Source organism: Hypanus sabinus, chromosome 7 (genome assembly GCF_030144855.1).
Source record: "Hypanus sabinus isolate sHypSab1 chromosome 7, sHypSab1.hap1, whole genome shotgun sequence".
Taxonomy (NCBI): Eukaryota; Metazoa; Chordata; class Chondrichthyes; order Myliobatiformes; family Dasyatidae; genus Hypanus; species Hypanus sabinus.
In genome coordinates, this window is record NC_082712.1 from 111,738,481 (window position 1) to 111,755,773 (window position 17,293).

A 17,293-nucleotide genomic window follows, 5' to 3' on the forward strand; every position below is an offset into this window, starting at 1 on the left:
GGTAGTGAGGGACGGTCGCCTGTCCCGTTCGGGGTAGTGAGGGATGGTCTCTGTCCCATTCGGGGTAGTGAGGGACGGTCTCTGTCCCATTCGGGGTAGTGAGGGACTGTCACCTTTCCCGTTCGGGGTAGTGAGGGACGGTCCCCTGTCACGTTCGGGGTAGTGAGGGACGGTCTCTGTCCCATTCGGGGTAGTGAGGGACGGTCGCCTGTCCCGTTCGGGGTAGTGAGGGACGGTCACCTGTCCCGTTCGGTGTAGTGAGGGACGGTCGCCTGTCCCGTTCGGTGTAGTGAGGGACGGTCGCCTGTCCCGTTCGGGGTAGTGATGGACGGTCGCCTGTCCCGTTCGGGGTAGTGATGGACTGTCGCCTGTCCCGTTCGGGGTAGAGAGGGACTGTCACCGTCCCGTTCGGGGTAGTGAGGGACGGTCTCTGTCCCGTTCGGGGTAGTGAGGGATGGTCTCTGTCCCGTTCGGGGTAGTGAGGGACGGTCCCCTGTTCCGTTCGGGGTAGTTAGGCACGGTCTCTGTCCCATTCGGGGTAGTGAGGGACGGTCGCCTGTCCCGTTCGGGGTAGTGAGGGACAGTCTCTGTCCCGTTCGGGGTAGTGAGGGACGATCATCTGTCCCGTTCGGGGTAGTGAGGGATGGTCCCCTGCCCCGTTCGGGGTAGTGAGGGACTGTCTCTGTCCCGTTCGGGGTAGTGAGGGACGGTCGCCTGTCCCGTTCGGGGTAGTGAGGGATGGTCTCTGTCCCATTCGGGGTAGTGAGGGACGGTCTCTGTCCCATTCGGGGTAGTGAGGGACTGTCACCTTTCCCGTTCGGGGTAGTGAGGGACGGTCCCCTGTCACGTTCGGGGTAGTGAGGGACGGTCTCTGTCCCATTCGGGGTAGTGAGGGACGGTCGCCTGTCCCGTTCGGGGTAGTGAGGGACAGTCTCTGTCCCGTTCGGGGTAGTGAGGGACGGTCCCCTGCCCCGTTCGGTGTAGTGAGGGACGGTCCCCTGTTCCGTTCGGTGTAGTGAGGGACGGTCCCCTGTCCCGTTCGGTGTAGTGAGGGACGGTCCCCTGTTCCGTTCGGTGTAGTGAGGGACGGTCCCCTGTCCCGTTCCGGGTAGTGAGGGACGGTCTCTGTCCCATTCGGGGTAGAGAGGGACGGTCACCTGTCCCGTTCGGGGTAGTGAGGGACGGTCTCTGTCCCGTTCGGGGTAGTGAGGGACGGTCCCCTGTTCCGTTCGGGGTAGTGAGGGACGGTCTCTGTCCCATTCGGGGTAGTGAGGGACGGTCGCCTGTCCCGTTCGGGGTAGTGAGGGACAGTCTCTGTCCCGTTCGGGGTAGTGAGGGACGGTCATCTGTCCCGTTCGGGGTAGTGAGGGATGGTCCCCTGCCCCGTTCGGGGTAGTGAGCGACTGTCTCTGTCCCGTTCGGGGTAGTGAGGGACGGTCGCCTGTCCCGTTCGGGGTAGTGAGGGATGGTCTCTGTCCCGTTCGGGGTAGTGAGCGATGGTCCCCTGTCCCGTTCGGTGTAGTGAGCGATGGTCCCCTGTCCTGTTCGGTGTAGTGAGGGACTGTCACCTGTCCTGTTCGGTGTAGTGAGGGACGGTCACCTGTCCTGTTCGGTGTAGTGATGGACGGTCGCCTGTCCCGTTCGGGGTAGTGAGGGACGGTCTCTGTCCCATTCGGGGTAGAGAGGGACGGTCACCTGTCCCGTTCGGGGTAGTGAGGGACGGTCTCTGTCCCGTTCGGGGTAGTGAGGGACTGTCTCTGTCCCGTTCGGGGTAGTGAGGGACGGTCGCCTGTCCCGTTCGGGGTAGTGAGGGATGGTCTCTGTCCCATTCGGGGTAGTGAGGGACGGTCTCTGTCCCATTCGGGGTAGTGAGGGACTGTCACCTTTCCCGTTCGGGGTAGTGAGGGACGGTCCCCTGTCACGTTCGGGGTAGTGAGGGACGGTCTCTGTCCCATTCGGGGTAGTGAGGGACGGTCGCCTGTCCCGTTCGGGGTAGTGAGGGACAGTCTCTGTCCCGTTCGGGGTAGTGAGGGACGGTCCCCTGCCCCGTTCGGTGTAGTGAGGGACGGTCCCCTGTTCCGTTCGGTGTAGTGAGGGACGGTCCCCTGTCCCGTTCGGTGTAGTGAGGGACGGTCCCCTGTTCCGTTCGGTGTAGTGAGGGACGGTCCCCTGTCCCGTTCCGGGTAGTGAGGGACGGTCTCTGTCCCATTCGGGGTAGAGAGGGACGGTCACCTGTCCCGTTCGGTGTAGTGAGGGACGGTCTCTGTCCCGTTCGGGGTAGTGAGGGACGGTCCCCTGTTCCGTTCGGGGTAGTGAGGGACGGTCTCTGTCCCATTCGGGGTAGTGAGGGACGGTCGCCTGTCCCGTTCGGGGTAGTGAGGGACAGTCTCTGTCCCGTTCGGGGTAGTGAGGGACGGTCATCTGTCCCGTTCGGGGTAGTGAGGGATGGTCCCCTGCCCCGTTCGGGGTAGTGAGGGACTGTCTCTGTCCCGTTCGGGGTAGTGAGGGACGGTCGCCTGTCCCATTCGGAGTAGTGAGGGACGATTCCCTGTCCCGTTCGGGGTAGTGAGGGACGGTCACCTGTCCCGTTCGGGGTAGCGAGAGACGGTCCCCTGTCCCGTTCGGGGTAGCGCGAGACGGTCCCCTGTCCCGTTCGGGGTAGTGAGGGACGGTCTCTGTCCCGTTCGGTGTAGCGAGGGACGGTCCCCTGTCCCATTCGGGGTAGCGAGAGACGGTCTCCTGTCCCGTTCGGGGTAGTGAGGGACGGTCCCCTGTCCCGTTCGGTGTAGTGAGGGACTGTCGCCTGTCCCGTTCGGTGTAGTGAGGGACTGTCGCCTGTCCCGTTCGGTGTAGTGAGGGACGGTCCCCTGTCCCGTTCGGTGTAGTGAGGGACGGTCTCTGTCCCGTTCGGGGTAGTGAGGGACGGTCCCCTGTTCCGTTCGGGGTAGTGAGGGACGGTCTCTGTCCCATTCGGGGTAGTGAGGGACGGTCGCCTGTCCAGTTCGGGGTAGTGAGGGACAGTCTCTGTCCCGTTCGGGGTAGTGAGGGACGGTCATCTGTCCCGTTCGGGGTAGTGAGGGATGGTCCCCTGCCCCGTTCGGGGTAGTGAGGGACTGTCTCTGTCCCGCTCGGGGTAGTGAGGGACGGTCGCCTGTCCCGTTCGGGGTAGTGAGGGATGGTCTCTGTCCCATTCGGGGTAGTGAGGGACGGTCTCTGTCCCATTCGGGGTAGTGAGGGACTGTCACCTTTCCCGTTCGGGGTAGTGAGGGACGGTCCCCTGTCACGTTCGGGGTAGTGAGGGACGGTCTCTGTCCCATTCGGGGTAGTGAGGGACGGTCGCCTGTCCCGTTCGGGGTAGTGAGGGACGGTCCCCTGTCCCGTTCGGGGTAGTGAGGGACGGTCGCCTGTCCCGTTCGGGGTAGTGAGGGACGGCCCCCTTTCCCGTTCGTTGTAGTGAGGGACGGTCCCCTGTCCCGTTCGGGGTAGTGAGGGACGGTCGCCTGTCCCGTTCGGGGTAGTGAGGGATGGTCCCCTGTCCCGTTCGGGGTAGTGAGCGATGGTCCCCTGTCCCGTTCTGTGTAGTGAGGGACTGTCACCTTTCCTGTTCGGTGTAGTGAGGGACGGTCACCTGTCCCGTTCGGTGTAGTGAGGGACGGTCGCCTGTCCCGTTCGGGGTAGTGATGGACGGTCGCCTGTCCCGTTCGGGGTAGTGATGGACGGTCGCCTGTCCCGTTCGGGGTAGAGAGGGACTGTCACCGTCCCGTTCGGGGTAGTGAGGGACGGTCTCTGTCCCGTTCGGGGTAGTGAGGGACGGTCTCTGTCCCGTTCGGGGTAGTGAGGGACGGTCCCCTGTTCCGTTCGGGGTAGTGAGGCACGGTCTCTGTCCCATTCGGGGTAGTGAGGGACGGTCGCCTGTCCCGTTCGGGGTAGTGAGGGACAGTCTCTGTCCCGTTCGGGGTAGTGAGGGACGATCATCTGTCCCGTTTGGGGTAGTGAGGGATGGTCCCCTGCCCCGTTCGGGGTAGTGAGGGACTGTCTCTGTCCCGTTCGGGGTAGTGAGGGACGGTCGCCTGTCCCGTTCGGGGTAGTGAGGGATGGTCTCTGTCCCATTCGGGGTAGTGAGGGACGGTCTCTGTCCCATTCGGGGTAGTGAGGGACTGTCACCTTTCCCGTTCGGGGTAGTGAGGGACGGTCCCCTGTCACGTTCGGGGTAGTGAGGGACGGTCTCTGTCCCATTCGGGGTAGTGAGGGACGGTCGCCTGTCCCGTTCGGGGTAGTGAGGGACAGTCTCTGTCCCGTTCGGGGTAGTGAGGGACGGTCCCCTGCCCCGTTCGGTGTAGTGAGGGACGGTCCCCTGTTCCGTTCGGTGTAGTGAGGGACGGTCCCCTGTCCCGTTCGGTGTAGTGAGGGACGGTCCCCTGTCCCGTTCCGGGTAGTGAGGGACGGTCTCTGTCCCATTCGGGGTAGAGAGGGACGGTCACCTGTCCCGTTCGGGGTAGTGAGGGACGGTCTCTGTCCCGTTCGGGGTAGTGAGGGACGGTCCCCTGTTCCGTTCGGGGTAGTGAGGGACGGTCTCTGTCCCATTCGGGGTAGTGAGGGACGGTCGCCTGTCCCGTTCGGGGTAGTGAGGGACAGTCTCTGTCCCGTTCGGGGTAGTGAGGGACGGTCATCTGTCCCGTTCGGGGTAGTGAGGGATGGTCCCCTGCCCCGTTCGGGGTAGTGAGGGACTGTCTCTGTCCCGTTCGGGGTAGTGAGGGACGGTCGCCTGTCCCGTTCGGAGTAGTGAGGGACGATTCCCTGTCCCGTTCGGGGTAGTGAGGGACGGTCACCTGTCCCGTTCGGGGTAGCGAGAGACGGTCCCCTGTCCCGTTCGGGGTAGCGCGAGACGGTCCCCTGTCCCGTTCGGGGTAGTGAGGGACGGTCTCTGTCCCGTTCGGTGTAGTGAGGGACGGTCCCCTGTCGCATTCGGGGTAGCGAGAGACGGTCCCCTGTCCCGTTCGGGGTAGTGAGGGACGGTCCCCTGTCCCGTTCGGTGTAGTGAGGGACTGTCGCCTGTCCCGTTCGGTGTAGTGAGGGACTGTCGCCTGTCCCGTTCGGTGTAGTGAGGGACGGTCCCCTGTCCCGTTCGGTGTAGTGAGGGACGGTCTCTGTCCCGTTCGGGGTAGTGAGGGACGGTCCCCTGTTCCGTTCGGGGTAGTGAGGGACGGTCTCTGTCCCATTCGGGGTAGTGAGGGACGGTCGCCTGTCCAGTTCGGGGTAGTGAGGGACAGTCTCTGTCCCGTTCGGTGTAGTGAGGGACGGTCATCTGTCCCGTTCGGGGTAGTGAGGGATGGTCCCCTGCCCCGTTCGGGGTAGTGAGGGACTGTCTCTGTCCCGCTCGGGGTAGTGAGGGACGGTCGCCTGTCCCGTTCAGGGTAGTGAGGGATGGTCTCTGTCCCATTCGGGATAGTGAGGGACGGTCTCTGTCCCATTCGGGGTAGTGAGGGACTGTCACCTTTCCCGTTCGGGGTAGTGAGGGACGGTCCCCTGTCACTGTTGCTGTTAGTGGTTTGGAAGATGGTGGAGTCCATTATTGAGGATGATACCTCATTCGGGGTAGTGAGGGACGGTCGCCTGTCCCGTTCGGGGTAGTGAGGGACGGTCCCCTGTCCCGTTCGGGGTAGTGAGGGACGGTCGCCTGTCCCGTTCGGGGTAGTGAGGGACGGCCCCCTTTCCCGTTCGTTGTAGTGAGGGACGGTCCCCTGTCCCGTTCGGGGTAGTGAGGGACGGTCGCCTGTCCCGTTCGGGGTAGTGAGGGATGGTCCCCTGTCCCGTTCGGGGTAGTGAGCGATGGTCCCCTGTCCAGTTCTGTGTAGTGAGGGACTGTCACCTTTCCTGTTCGGTGTAGTGAGGGACGGTCACCTGTCCCGTTCGGTGTAGTGAGGAATGGTCGCCTGTCCCGTTCGGGGTAGTGATGGACGGTCGCCTGTCCCGTTCGGGGTAGTGATGGACGGTCGCCTGTCCCGTTCGGGGTAGAGAGGGACTGTCACCGTCCCGTTCGGGGTAGTGAGGGACGGTCTCTGTCCCGTTCGGGGTAGTGAGGGACGGTCTCTGTCCCATTCGGGGTAGTGAGGGACGGTCGCCTGTCCCGTTCGGGGTAGTGAGGGACAGTCTCTGTCCCGTTCGGGGTAGTGAGCGATGGTCCCCTGTCCCGTTCTGTGTAGTGAGGGACTGTCACCTTTCCCGTTCGGTGTAGTGAGGGACGGTCACCTGTCCCGTTCGGTGTAGTGAGGGACGGTCGCCTGTCCCGTTCGGGGTAGTGATGGACGGTCGCCTGTCCCGTTCGGGGTAGTGAGGGACGGTCATCTGTCCCGTTCGGGGTAGTGAGGGATGGTCCCCTGCCCCGTTCGGGGTAGTGAGGGACTGTCTCTGTCCCGTTCGGGGTAGTGAGGGACGGTCGCCTGTCCCGTTCGGAGTAGTGAGGGACGCTTCCCTGTCCCGTTCGGGGTAGTGAGGGACGGTCACCTGTCCCGTTCGGGGTAGCGAGAGACGGTCCCCTGTCCCGTTCGGGGTAGCGCGAGACGGTCCCCTGTCCCGTTCGGGGTAGTGAGGGACGGTCTCTGTCCCATTCGGTGTAGCGAGGGACGGTCCCCTGTCCCATTCGGGGTAGCGAGAGACGGTCCCCTGTCCCGTTCGGGGTAGTGAGGGACGGTCCCCTGTCCCGTTCGGTGTAGTGAGGGACTGTCGCCTGTCCCGTTCGGTGTAGTGAGGGACTGTCGCCTGTCCCGTTCGGTGTAGTGAGGGACGGTCCCCTGTCCCGTTCGGTGTAGTGAGGGACGGTCTCTGTCCCGTTCGGGGTAGTGAGGGACGGTCCCCTGTTCCGTTCGGGGTAGTGAGGGACGGTCTCTGTCCCATTCGGGGTAGTGAGGGACGGTCGCCTGTCCAGTTCGGGGTAGTGAGGGACAGTCTCTGTCCCGTTCGGGGTAGTGAGGGACGGTCATCTGTCCCGTTCGGGGTAGTGAGGGATGGTCCCCTGCCCCGTTCGGGGTAGTGAGGGACTGTCTCTGTCCCGCTCGGGGTAGTGAGGGACGGTCGCCTGTCCCGTTCGGGGTAGTGAGGGATGGTCTCTGTCCCATTCGGGGTAGTGAGGGACGGTCTCTGTCCCATTCGGGGTAGTGAGGGACTGTCACCTTTCCCGTTCGGGGTAGTGAGGGACGGTCCCCTGTCACGTTCGGGGTAGTGAGGGACGGTCTCTGTCCCATTCGGGGTAGTGAGGGACGGTCGCCTGTCCCGTTCGGGGTAGTGAGGGACGGTCCCCTGTCCCGTTCGGGGTAGTGAGGGACGGTCGCCTGTCCCGTTCGGGGTAGTGAGGGACGGCCCCCTTTCCCGTTCGTTGTAGTGAGGGACGGTCCCCTGTCCCGTTCGGGGTAGTGAGGGACGGTCGCCTGTCCCGTTCGGGGTAGTGAGGGATGGTCCCCTGTCCCGTTCGGGGTAGTGAGCGATGGTCCCCTGTCCCGTTCTGTGTAGTGAGGGACTGTCACCTTTCCTGTTCGGTGTAGTGAGGGACGGTCACCTGTCCCGTTCGGTGTAGTGAGGGACGGTCGCCTGTCCCGTTCGGGGTAGTGATGGACGGTCGCCTGTCCCGTTCGGGGTAGTGATGGACGGTCGCCTGTCCCGTTCGGGGTAGAGAGGGACTGTCACCGTCCCGTTCGGGGTAGTGAGGGACGGTCTCTGTCCCGTTCGGGGTAGTGAGGGACGGTCTCTGTCCCGTTCGGGGTAGTGAGGGACGGTCCCCTGTTCCGTTCGGGGTAGTGAGGCACGGTCTCTGTCCCATTCGGGGTAGTGAGGGACGGTCGCCTGTCCCGTTCGGGGTAGTGAGGGACAGTCTCTGTCCCGTTCGGGGTAGTGAGGGACGATCATCTGTCCCGTTTGGGGTAGTGAGGGATGGTCCCCTGCCCCGTTCGGGGTAGTGAGGGACTGTCTCTGTCCCGTTCGGGGTAGTGAGGGACGGTCGCCTGTCCCGTTCGGGGTAGTGAGGGATGGTCTCTGTCCCATTCGGGGTAGTGAGGGACGGTCTCTGTCCCATTCGGGGTAGTGAGGGACTGTCACCTTTCCCGTTCGGGGTAGTGAGGGACGGTCCCCTGTCACGTTCGGGGTAGTGAGGGACGGTCTCTGTCCCATTCGGGGTAGTGAGGGACGGTCGCCTGTCCCGTTCGGGGTAGTGAGGGACAGTCTCTGTCCCGTTCGGGGTAGTGAGGGACGGTCCCCTGCCCCGTTCGGTGTAGTGAGGGACGGTCCCCTGTTCCGTTCGGTGTAGTGAGGGACGGTCCCCTGTCCCGTTCGGTGTAGTGAGGGACGGTCCCCTGTCCCGTTCCGGGTAGTGAGGGACGGTCTCTGTCCCATTCGGGGTAGAGAGGGACGGTCACCTGTCCCGTTCGGGGTAGTGAGGGACGGTCTCTGTCCCGTTCGGGGTAGTGAGGGACGGTCCCCTGTTCCGTTCGGGGTAGTGAGGGACGGTCTCTGTCCCATTCGGGGTAGTGAGGGACGGTCGCCTGTCCCGTTCGGGGTAGTGAGGGACAGTCTCTGTCCCGTTCGGGGTAGTGAGGGACGGTCATCTGTCCCGTTCGGGGTAGTGAGGGATGGTCCCCTGCCCCGTTCGGGGTAGTGAGGGACTGTCTCTGTCCCGTTCGGGGTAGTGAGGGACGGTCGCCTGTCCCGTTCGGAGTAGTGAGGGACGATTCCCTGTCCCGTTCGGGGTAGTGAGGGACGGTCACCTGTCCCGTTCGGGGTAGCGAGAGACGGTCCCCTGTCCCGTTCGGGGTAGCGCGAGACGGTCCCCTGTCCCGTTCGGGGTAGTGAGGGACGGTCTCTGTCCCGTTCGGTGTAGTGAGGGACGGTCCCCTGTCCCATTCGGGGTAGCGAGAGACGGTCCCCTGTCCCGTTCGGGGTAGTGAGGGACGGTCCCCTGTCCCGTTCGGTGTAGTGAGGGACTGTCGCCTGTCCCGTTCGGTGTAGTGAGGGACTGTCGCCTGTCCCGTTCGGTGTAGTGAGGGACGGTCCCCTGTCCCGTTCGGTGTAGTGAGGGACGGTCTCTGTCCCGTTCGGGGTAGTGAGGGACGGTCCCCTGTTCCGTTCGGGGTAGTGAGGGACGGTCTCTGTCCCATTCGGGGTAGTGAGGGACGGTCGCCTGTCCAGTTCGGGGTAGTGAGGGACAGTCTCTGTCCCGTTCGGGGTAGTGAGGGACGGTCATCTGTCCCGTTCGGGGTAGTGAGGGATGGTCCCCTGCCCCGTTCGGGGTAGTGAGGGACTGTCTCTGTCCCGCTCGGGGTAGTGAGGGACGGTCGCCTGTCCCGTTCGGGGTAGTGAGGGATGGTCTCTGTCCCATTCGGGGTAGTGAGGGACGGTCTCTGTCCCATTCGGGGTAGTGAGGGACTGTCACCTTTCCCGTTCGGGGTAGTGAGGGACGGTCCCCTGTCACTGTTGCTGTTAGTGGTTTGGAAGATGGTGGAGTCCATTATTGAGGATGATACCTCATTCGGGGTAGTGAGGGACGGTCGCCTGTCCCGTTCGGGGTAGTGAGGGACGGTCCCCTGTCCCGTTCGGGGTAGTGAGGGACGGTCGCCTGTCCCGTTCGGGGTAGTGAGGGACGGCCCCCTTTCCCGTTCGTTGTAGTGAGGGACGGTCCCCTGTCCCGTTCGGGGTAGTGAGGGACGGTCGCCTGTCCCGTTCGGGGTAGTGAGGGATGGTCCCCTGTCCCGTTCGGGGTAGTGAGCGATGGTCCCCTGTCCCGTTCTGTGTAGTGAGGGACTGTCACCTTTCCTGTTCGGTGTAGTGAGGGACGGTCACCTGTCCCGTTCGGTGTAGTGAGGAATGGTCGCCTGTCCCGTTCGGGGTAGTGATGGACGGTCGCCTGTCCCGTTCGGGGTAGTGATGGACGGTCGCCTGTCCCGTTCGGGGTAGAGAGGGACTGTCACCGTCCCGTTCGGGGTAGTGAGGGACGGTCTCTGTCCCGTTCGGGGTAGTGAGGGATGGTCCCCTGCCCCGTTCGGGGTAGTGAGGGACTGTCTCTGTCCCGTTCGGGGTAGTGAGGGACGGTCGCCTGTCCCGTTCGGGGTAGTGAGGGATGGTCTCTGTCCCATTCGGGGTAGTGAGGGACGGTCTCTGTCCCATTCGGGGTAGTGAGGGACTGTCACCTTTCCCGTTCGGGGTAGTGAGGGATGGTCCCCTGCCCCGTTCGGGGTAGTGAGGGACTGTCTCTGTCCCGTTCGGGGTAGTGAGGGACGGTCGCCTGTCCCGTTCGGGGTAGTGAGGGATGGTCTCTGTCCCATTCGGGGTAGTGAGGGACGGTCTCTGTCCCATTCGGGGTAGTGAGGGACTGTCACCTTTCCCGTTCGGGGTAGTGAGGGACGGTCCCCTGTCACGTTCGGGGTAGTGAGGGACGGTCTCTGTCCCATTCGGGGTAGTGAGGGACGGTCGCCTGTCCCGTTCGGGGTAGTGAGGGACAGTCTCTGTCCCGTTCGGGGTAGTGAGGGACGGTCCCCTGCCCCGTTCGGTGTAGTGAGGGACGGTCCCCTGCCCCGTTCGGGGTAGTGAGGGACTGTCTCTGTCCCGTTCGGGGTAGTGAGGGACGGTTCCCTGTCCCGTTCGGGGTAGTGAGGGACGGTCGCCTGTCCCGTTCGGGGTAGTGAGGGACGGTCGCCTGTCCTGTTCCGTGTAGTGAGGGACGGTCCCCTGTCCCGTTCGGGGTAGTGAGGGACTGTCACCTTTCCCGTTCGGGGTAGCGAGAGACGGTCCCCTGTCCCGTTCGGGGTAGTGAGGGACGGTCTCTGTCCCGTTCGGGGTAATGAGGGACGGTCGCCTGTCCCGTTCGGGGTAGTGAGGGACAGTCTCTGTCCCGTTCGGGGTAGTGAGGGACGGTCATCTGTCCCGTTCGGGGTAGTGAGGGATGGTCCCCTGCCCCGTTCGGGGTAGTGAGGGACTGTCCCCTGTCACATTCGGGGTAGTGAGGGACTGTCACCTTTCCCGTTCGGGGTAGCGAGGGACGGTCCCCTGTCACATTCGGGGTAGCGAGGGACTGTCACCTTTCCCGTTCGGGGTAGCGAGGGACGGTCCCCTGTCACGTTCGGGGTAGTGAGGGACTGTCACCTTTCCCGTTCGGGGTAGCGAGGGACAGTCCCCTGTCCCGTTCGGGGTAGTGAGGGACGGTCCCCTGTCCCGTTCGGTGTAGTGAAGGGCGGTCGCCTGTCCCGTTCGGGGTAGTGAGGGACGGTCTCTGTCCCATTCGGGGTAGTGAGGGACGGTCTCTGTCCCATTCGGGGTAGTGAGGGACTTTCACCTTTCCCGTTCGGGGTAGTGAGGGACGGTCCCCTGTCACGTTCGGGGTAGTGAGGGACGGTCCCCGTCCCGTTCGGTGTAGTGAGGGACGGTCCCCGTCCCGTTCGGGGTAGTGAGGGACGGTCCCCTGTTCCGTTCGGTGTAGTGAGGGACGGTCCCCTGTCCCGTTCGGTGTAGTGAGGGACGGTCCCCTGTCCCGTTCGGTGTAGTGAGGGACGGTCCCCGTCCCGTTCGGGGTAGTGAGGGACGGTCCCCTGTTCCGTTCGGTGTAGTGTGGGACGGTCCCCTGTTCCGTTCGGTGTAGTGAGGGACGGTCCCCTGTCCCGTTCGGTGTAGTGAGGGACGGTCCCCTGTTCCGTTCGGTGTAGTGAGGGACGGTCCCCTGTCCCGTTCCGGGTAGTGAGGGACGGTCTCTGTCCCATTCGGGGTAGAGAGGGACGGTCACCTGTCCCGTTCGGGGTAGTGAGTGACGGTCTCTGTCCCGTTCGGGGTAGTGAGGGACGGTCCCCTGTTCCGTTCGGGGTAGTGAGGGACGGTCTCTGTCCCATTCGGGGTAGTGAGGGACGGTCGCCTGTCCCGTTCGGGGTAGTGAGGGACAGTCTCTGTCCCGTTCGGGGTAGTGAGGGACGGTCATCTGTCCCGTTCGGGGTAGTGAGGGATGGTCCCCTGCCCCGTTCGGGGTAGTGAGGGACTGTCTCTGTCCCGTTCGGGGTAGTGAGGGACGGTCGCCTGTCCCGTTCGGAGTAGTGAGGGACGATTCCCTGTCCCGTTCGGGGTAGTGAGGGACGGTCACCTGTCCCGTTCGGGGTAGCGAGAGACGGTCCCCTGTCCCGTTCGGGGTAGCGCGAGACGGTCCCCTGTCCCGTTCGGGGTAGTGAGGGACGGTCTCTGTCCCGTTCGGTGTAGCGAGGGACGGTCCCCTGTCCCATTCGGGGTAGCGAGAGACGGTCCCCTGTCCCGTTCGGGGTAGTGAGGGACGGTCCCCTGTCCCGTTCGGTGTAGTGAGGGACTGTCGCCTGTCCCGTTCGGTGTAGTGAGGGACTGTCGCCTGTCCCGTTCGGTGTAGTGAGGGACGGTCCCCTGTCCCGTTCGGTGTAGTGAGCGACGGTCCCCTGTCCCGTTCGGTGTAGTGAGGGACGGTCCCCTGTCCCGTTCGGTGTAGTGAGGGAACGTCACCTGTCCCGTTCAGGGTAGTGAGGGACGGTCACCTGTCCTGTTCGGTGTAGTGAGGGACGGTCCCCTGTCCCGTTCGGTGTAGTGAGGGACGGTCGCCTGTCCCGTTCGGTGTAGTGAGGGACTGTCACCTGTCCTGTTTGGTGTAGTGAGGGACGGTCCCCTGTCCCGTTCGGGGTAGTGAGGGACGGTCGCCTGTCCCGTTCGGTGTAGTGAGGGACGGTCCCCTGTCCCGTTCGGGGTAGAGAGGGACGGTCCCCTGTCCCGTTCGGGGTAGTGAGGGACGGTCCCCTGTCACGTTCGGGGTAGTGAGGGACTGTCACCTTTCCCGTTCGGGGTAGCGAGGGACGGTCCCCTGTCACGTTCGGGGTAGTGAGGGACTGTCACCTTTCCCGTTCGGGGTAGCGAGGGATGGTCCCCTGTCCCGTTCGGGGTAGTGAGGGACGGTCCCCTGTCCCGTTCGGGGTAGTGAGGGACGGTCCCCTGTCCCGTTCGGTGTAGTGAGGGGCGGTCGCCTGTCCCGTTCGGGGTAGTGAGGGACGGTCTCTGTCCCATTCGGGGTAGTGAGGGACGGTCTCTGTCCCATTCGGGGTAGTGAGGGACTGTCACCTTTCCCCTTCGGGGTAGTGAGGGACGGTCCCCTTCCCGTTCGGTGTAGTGAGGGACGGTCCCCTGTTCCGTTCGGTGTAGTGAGGGACGGTCCCCTGTCCCGTTCGGGGTAGTGAGGGACGGTCTCTGTCCCGTTCGGGGTAGTGAGTGATGGTCCCCTGCCCCGTTCGGGGTAGTGAGGTACTGTCTCTGTCCCGTTCGGGGTAGAGTGTGTTAGTGTTAGTGCTCTGTCTCTGAGCCCAGTTCTGTTTGTGACCGGGTGCAGCCCATATCAGCCTCTACCTGTGTACATCTCTGTTGTGCTTGACTGGTGAGGTACTGGCCATGTGATCGTGGAGCCTGCCAATGAAATGTATGAGGCCGTGTAATTTCTCAGATTGATTCTGTTCAATGTGACCGTCTCTGCTTGCACCACCGTCTCAGATGGCATGTTTGGGTTCCAACCTGCATCTGCAGGCGACATAAATCATCAGAGTCTGCCCGCCTCTGTTAAAGCACCAGTTTTAGAGACCTCTATTACTGGGAGGGCTTTTCACTGTTCACCTTACCAGTGGCTGTCCTAGATTCATACAGTCTTCCTTTACCGGTAAAAGGTGGGTAACTCTTAAAACCGCAATAACAGAGGACTCCCCACCTTGCCGAACAGCCCTGTTTGAGCTGCATACCCATTTTTTGCACTATTCTCCATTGAATCTCTGAACTTGACTGAATCTTATCAGTTTCCCACAGAGAAGGAGTGATTAAAGTGAACAGTATATACAAGCCCATTGACTGAGGTATTTCAGCAATAGGAATGGCAGCAGTAATTGTACCTGACAACGAAAGATTGAAGCTCTGGAGAAATGTTAACAACGGGGAAAAGATAATGAGGAATTGCCCCGGTCAGTGAGCGTCAAGTTGTCTCTGGAGAGAGTATCAGGGAGGACATTTCCTCTGGGAATCTAAGAGGGGTCTCAGGCTTGCTTTTCTCAGATAAGGTGTGTGAGGCAAAGTGAGAATGTGTCCCTCGATTTATAGCGAAATAGAGTCATACAGCACAGAGACAAACCCTTCGGAACACATACCGATCCTCACAGAGGGATCAGAAGTGGAGGGAGTGAGCAGTTTCAAGTTCCTGGGTGTCAAGATCTCTGAGGATCTAACCTGGTCCCAACATATCAATACAATTATAAAGAAGGCAAGACAGCGGCTATACTTCATTAGGAGTCTGAAGAGATTTAGCATGTCAACAAATACACTCAAAAACTTCTATAGTTGCACCGTGGAGAGCATTCTGACAGGCTGCATCACTGTCTGGTATGGAGGGGGATGGGCACAGGACCGAAAGAAGCTGCAGAGGGTTGTAAGTCTAGTCAGCTCCATCTTGGGTACTAGCCTACAAGGTACCCAGGACATCTTCAAAGAGCGATGTCTCAGAAAGGCAGCGTCTATTATTAAGGACCCCCAGCACCCAGGGCATGCCCTTTTCTCACTGTTGCCATCAGGTAGGAGGTACAGAAGCCTGAAGGCACACACTCAGCGATTCAGAAACAGCTTCTTTCCCTCTGTCATCCAATTCCTAGATGGACTTTGAACCCATGAGTCAAACATAGGCATTTGCATATCTCTGTAACCCTTTCCTGTTCGTGCACACATTTAGGTGTCTTCTAAACATTGTAAGTGTCGCCTGGAGATGCAGGTTGGAACCCGAACATGCCATCTGAGACAGTGGTGCAAGCAGAGACAGTCACATTGAACAGTATCTATCTGAGAAGTTAAACCGCCACGTCCTCTGACTTACACCACCCTCTGCACGAAGGAGCCTCCTCTCAGCGCCTTTTTTATCGATTCACCTTTTGCCCTCTTGTCTTTGGATTCCTAACCCGGGGAGGGGGTGTAAGCTGTGTGTATTCAATTCCACGTGCCCCTCATGGTTTCTCTGACATAGGTGCTCACCGTTCAGGTTTTGACCTGGATGTCAGGATAGTCACAGCACGTTTCGTAGTAGAAGGAGCCCAAGGTGATGGGTGGGTGTGTGGGGAGGGGCGGCTGTGGTAAACAGTCCCTATGCCTCCCTTGGAGAACTGAGTGAAGTTTGGTCTGGCCCAGTGTTTATAGTTTCCCAACTGAGTGGGTCCAGCTGTCACTGAGTCTGCTTTCAATACACTTCCTGCCTCTTGACCCTTGTCTGATGCTCTGCAATAATTCTCTAATGCTGTAAACATGCTCTTCCTATACTTTGGGGTTTAGCATGCAGAAGCCTTTCTGGTCTTCTGTACCAGCTGTTTCACACTGTCCCGGTCGGTCCCTGCTCTGGGCGATGCTCAGCTCTTGCTGTCACGGTGGCCCCTCTGCTCCCTAAGCAGGCCCAACTGCCCCTCCAGGGCTGCTGCCCCGCCATCCTTACGACAGACGCACTCTGTGCAAGGCTTCACTTCTGTTCGCTTCCAATCCTCGTCCCATCTGCGTTCCATATGCTGGCACCATCACAGGCTCTGTTCCAGGATTCAGATCATCTCTCTGGTTTGTTCCAGGCTTGTTGCTCTGTGATTACCGTCTTGTTCTGTTTGTTCACTCTGTGCTGGGATTGAGGCCAGAGACGCTGGGATCATTGCGCGGTGTTCTGGCTCCGGCTGTGCAGAGGCTTTCGAGCGTAGAGAATGGGGAGACAGAACGTGCGGATTGATAAATCAGCTTCTAGAGTCAGAACAGTGGACAACAGCTGTCGGGTCAGTTCTTGCCCGCACTCTCGATAGTCCTTGATTGGCTGCTGGATTTTCCTGACCCTGCCTCAAACCTCTGCATGCCATGTCAACAAGTAAAGTGACGTGGTACTTCACTCTGTGACTGACTGGACAAGGCCAGTGGGCACCGAACACAAAACACTGCAGAACCTCAGCCGGTCAGGCAGCTTTTATGGAAGGAACTGGGAAAGTTAACGTCGCAGGATAGCGACCGGTCAGTTTGCACCGGGTGAGGTGTGGGGACATGTCAGTTTGCACCAGGTGAGGTGTGGGAACCGGTCAGGTTGCACTGGGTGAGGTGTGGGGACCGGTCAATTTGCACTGGGTGAGGTGTGGGGACCGGTCAGTTTGCACCGGGTGAGGTGTGGGGACCGGTCAGTTTGCACTGGGTGAGGTGTGGGGACTGGTCAGTTTGGGCTGGGTGAGGTGTGGGGACTGGTCAGTTTGGACCGGGTGAGGTGTGGGGACTGGTCAGTTTGGACTGGGTGAGGTGTGGGGACCGGTCAGGTTGGACCGGGTGAGGTGTGGGGACCGGTCAGTTTGGGCTGGGTGAGGTGTGGGGACCGGTCAGTTTGAACTGGGTGAGGTGTGGGGACCGGTCAGTTTGCACTGGGTGAGGTGTGGGGACTGGTCAGTTTGGGCTGGGTGAGGTGTGGGGACTGGTCAGTTTGGACCGGGTGAGGTGTGGGGACCGGTCAGTTTGGACTGGGTGAGGTGTGGGGACCGGTCAGTTTGCACTGGGTGAGGTGTGGGGACCGGTCAGGTTGCACTGGGTGAGGTGTGGGGACCGGTCAGGTTGGACCGGGTGAGGTGTGGGGACCGGTCAGGTTGGACTGGGTGAGGTGTGGGGACCGGTCAGTTTGCACCGGGTGAGGTGTGGGGACCGGTCAGGTTGCACCGGGTGAGGTGTGGGGACCGGTCAGTTTGGGCTGGGTGAGGTGTGGGGACTGGTCAGTTTGGGCCGGGTGAGGTGTGGGGTCCGGTCAGTTTGGACCGGGTGAGGTGTGGGGACCGGTCAGTTTGGACTGGGTGAGGTGTGGGGACCGGTCAGGTTGGACTGGGTGAGGTGTGGGGACCGGTCAGTTGGACTGGGTGAGGTGTGGGAACTGGTCAGTTGGACTGGGTGAGGTGTGGGAACTGGTCAGGTTGGACCGGGTGAGGTGTGGGGACCGGTCAGTTGGACTGGGTGAGGTGTGGGGACCGGTCAGTTGGACTGGGTGAGGTGTGGGGACCGGTCAGTTTGCACTGCGTGAGGTGTGGGAACTGGTCAGTTTGCACTGGGTGAGGTGTGGGGTCCGGTCAGTTTGGACCGGGTGAGGTGTGGGGACCGGTCAGGTTGGACCGGGTGAGGTGTGGGGTCCGGTCAGTTTGGACCGGGTGAGGTGTGGGGACCGGTCAGTTTGGACCGGGTGAGGTGTGGGGACCGGTCAGGTTGGACCGGGTGAGGTGTGGGGACCGGTCAGGTTGGACCGGGT

The 17,293-nt window shown here is 61.8% G+C and overlaps 1 protein-coding gene across 4 annotated transcripts in view; it reads left to right on the forward strand.

Annotated features, from left to right (window-relative positions):
* cd82b (CD82 molecule b) overlaps positions 1-17,293 on the forward strand; it is a 97,479-nt gene that overhangs the window by 22,282 nt on the left and 57,904 nt on the right. The window contains exon 1 of one of the 4 annotated variants that reach the window (XM_059975410.1): positions 15,351-15,597. The exons of 2 other annotated variants lie outside the window; for them this stretch is intronic. The gene's annotated coding sequence lies outside the window, so the exon portion shown is untranslated. Of the gene's footprint in view, positions 1-15,350; positions 15,598-15,682; positions 16,080-17,293 lie in introns of those variants that run through there. One more of the 4 variants, XM_059975409.1, reaches the window with a different exon arrangement.